Source organism: Pinus tabuliformis, chromosome X (assembly GCF_031772625.1).
Source record: "Pinus tabuliformis cultivar Carrire ecotype Pingquan chromosome X, CPIR1, whole genome shotgun sequence".
In the NCBI taxonomy this organism is placed as follows: Eukaryota; Viridiplantae; Streptophyta; class Pinopsida; order Pinales; family Pinaceae; genus Pinus; species Pinus tabuliformis.
The window spans coordinates 1,060,267,365-1,060,271,135 of record NC_142308.1 but is presented as its reverse complement, the minus strand read 5'-3'; the positions used below and the strand labels follow the sequence as shown (position 1 = coordinate 1,060,271,135).

The 3,771-nt window shown below is 38.7% G+C and overlaps 1 pseudogene; it reads left to right on the top strand.

The window, feature by feature from the left end:
- The first annotated feature begins 738 nt into the window (after nucleotides 1–738).
- On the top strand, nucleotides 739–2,516 carry LOC149143475 (organic cation/carnitine transporter 7-like; annotated as a pseudogene).
- Nucleotides 2,517–3,771: the final 1,255 nt, after the last annotated feature.

Here is a 3,771-nt window from a genome sequence, read left to right as displayed (position 1 = left end):
ATCTATTGTTTGTACAACAAAGTAGGGTAGCTTTGTAAATAAATAAGTAGCCATAAGGGCAACATCTTGTTTTAGTTTGCTTGAAGATTGTTTGAGTTCAGTTTCAGTTTTAAATTAAGTCAAGAGTTGTGTCGATGATGACTCCATTTTCCAATGGGTGGAGGCACTGTCTGCTCTCCCAAAGTTCTGCGGTTCTTGGCACCTCCACGGAGTGGCAGCTGCCATCCCAAGTGGAGCCGATGTTAGACTCCGTCTCATGTCAGAGATTGATTCTTCTTCAAAACCCTGTTTTGAAGAAGAAATCATTAAATGTGTTGTTTTAGATTATGTAATTTATTCTCCAGCTCTTCAAAAGGCAGCAGCGACTTCAAGCTCCTATCCCTGCACAAGCACAATTCAAAACATCATCAACAATCAGAGGCAAAAATCTATTTGGAGAAAGTCTCACTGGAAATCCCAAACAAATTTCATTGTCACAGCTATTGAATTAAATGATTGTGTTAGCGCTGGGAACGCCCTGCTATTCATTTATCAGAGGAATGTGATCCGAGATTTTAGGGCTGCTATGGTTGGGCCTCCAGACATTGTAGTTGCGACACCAGCTTGTATTGTGACATGTATTTCTACAAATATTCTTCAATCTTCATCTCTTGAGGAGTCACTTGCTTCATCTCTGGTTCATTATATTCCACATCGTTGTCAGCGCATGAAATTGTGATGAAACACATTTTACAAGCTATGACAAATGTTGAATGCCTTACAAAAGATAAGTTAATTTTGGCTGAATATCTGGCGTTTATCATGGTACATTTGCAGTCAAATTGCTCATTATGCCATTTGGAAAGGCCAAAAATGATTCAAGAACTACAGGTTAAAGCTGTAATCATAACAAATAATGGATACAGACGTGCTGGTTCTGAGCCACTTCACTTTAACAGAGAATTTGGTAATCCGGTTGATATGAAAAAGTTCTTGCTGACACAAATGTTGTCTGGATTGAAAATGATAGTGTGTATCTGCAATTTGCTGCTAATGAAGTGAGATCATTGAATATGTTACAGTGGCGTAAATTTTTCAAAGAACTTAGTGTCACTAATCTTATGCAGGTAGTTAATATTGCGAAGAAACGGCAAGATCAATCTTGTAGTATATGGAAATACTTGGCATGGGAAGGGCGACTTATGGAAACAGACCATGGTAACTGTATTTTAATAAATGTTTATGTGCCAAACGAAGGAGAGGGTCCAGAAGTGCGTCCTCGGCTAAATTTCAAGCTTCGTTTTCTCAAAGCATTGAAATGCAGATGATATCTACACCCCAGATGAAATATCATGGATAGGCGATTTCTTCAGAGATTATGTAGATTTATTTCGGCATTTTCATCCAGATGCAAGAGATGTATTGTCAAACTGGAATATGAGGAAGGGAGCAAGAATACTTAGAGGTCTACAGAAGGAAGGCGGATCAGACTAATCTCTCAAAGGGCTCGCTTGCTTGCTGATTCTGAAGTCGAACTAGAAACATCTCATCTCTGCTCTTCGTGAAAGCTCTTTTGTAGGCTGGCCAGAGGAGCAAACGGGTATGGATTTTTTGCCACTGCAATGATGACCTTTAGTGCAGGATTCTTGAGTGCATTTTCTACAAATTACCTTGCTTTGGTCACTCTTCGCTACTTGGTTGGTGTTGGACTGGGAGGTGGCCCTGTGCTTTCCTCTTGGTTTCTAGAATTTATCCCAGCTCCCAACAGAGGACTTTGGATGGTCATAATTTCAGGATTTTGGAATATTGGCACATTATTCGAAGCCTCACTAGCATGGATTGTGATGCCAACATTGGGTTGGAGGTGGTTACTTGGACTATCTTCGACACCTTTGTTGATTCTGCTTCTGTTCTATGTTGCAGTCCTAGAATCCCCGAGGTATCTTTTGCTGAAGGGTAGAACTGATGATGCACGCCATATCCTTGAAAAAATTGCACATGTAAATAAAAAGCAACTTCCACCTGGGAGATTTGTTAATGATCTCAGCATGGAACTCAATGAAGTAGATACCATTGATGGGTTAGAAGAAGCTTGTTTGTTGGAAGCCCATGGGAAATTAGAGGAGAGCCACATGGAAATAAAAAGTGAAACCAGAGTACTCTCGCAGGTCTATAGTCTTTTTTCCCCGTCGTTAATCAGGTCAACACTTCTTCTATGGATAGTATTATTTTCAAATGCATTTTCCTACTATGGACTTGTCTTGCTTACTTCCGAATTGAGCGGTGGAGGTGGGAATTGCACATCAGACACTATGCCTTTAATTGCTTCCGATGAGAGTAGTCTTTACAGGGATGTTTTTATTTGATGTTTTGCAGAGATTCCTAGGCTTCTATTGTCAGCAACTATTATGGACCGTTTTGGGCGCAAATTGTCAATGGCTACAATGTTTTTCCTATCTTGTGTTTTTCTTCTTCCCTTAATATTTCCTCAACATGAAGTTGTCACGACTTTTCTTCTCTCAGGAGAAACGCATTAAAAAAGATCAACAATTTCGTATTTAAAGACGATTGGCAGAATTTCGAAGGAAAAACTCCATTCAATGTCAGATGTCAAAATTTGTGGTTGTTTTCACCTAATGTAGATTTCGGATAAATATTGAAATCCACAGATTACAGTCAATAGCTGGACACGGTTTAAATGGAGATAATGCTGAAGGTAACTTTACTGGTGTCGGGTGCAACAGTGAGCTTATGAATAAACTCCCATATAATATGGAAGGAGATCTTGATACTGTTTCTGAGAGAGTGGCAGCAGTTTCTCAAGATTTCAGTGGAGATATTACTAACGAGCCTCTTGTTTGTGATATATGTTGCTATCATTTCCAGGTTCTGTTTCTACAGATGAAGATAGGCAACGCATATTTGTTTCTGACACTAAATCATCATCGAATCATTGTGGTAATGCAAATGGAAGCGTTTTAGACAGCGTAGGCAGATAAAGAGCATTCAATGAATACAACTGGCACAATATGCACAAATGTGAAATTGTTAAAGATTTCAAACAGAAAACGAATGTGAAAAGTAAAGACCCGAAACATACACAGAGACATCTGTCATAAGCAGCGATTTAGGAACGAATTTTGCCTATTTTTATCCTCAGCCCTAATTCTATGGGATCTGAGCACCAGTTTTGCCTCGTAATTAGCCAAATCATCAGCAGATTTAGAGGAACGCTGTATTTTTTTAGAATAGAAGAAAACGCTTTTTCCTATTATTGTAATTGCAGTTCAAACAGCGCCCTGATTGTTGGGTCGATCTGTTGTTTTTGTTTTAGAATAGTTTATAAAAAATATTTTTTTGTAAAAGAGAGAGGGGGAGAAAAAGAGAAAAAAGGGAGAGTTCTGAGTGCTGAGAGCTGGTGGAGAACAGAGCTTACCATATATAGTTTTTGGCAGAGAATTTAATGAAATTACACAGCTCTGACTTCTGAGATTCCTGTGGTATGATAATTTAGCATAAGTTTTCCCTTGTTTCATATGTAATCTGTTATGTTTCATTCCACTACATGATCATTTCTAACTGAACGAATGAAGTGTTTAGGTAAGAATTCATGCCTGCCATGCTCTGCCTATAAGTTTGTTCATGTTTAATGTTTTCCTCTGTTTGACAAGGATTCATCTCCTATGCCCTTGTCAGCTCCTCACCAGTCTTTCCATCCCATTTAAAATCTAGATTTGATGCTAAATTTCTTGCCTACCTTGCCTCAGTCGATAACCTGTGTCATTCATTATA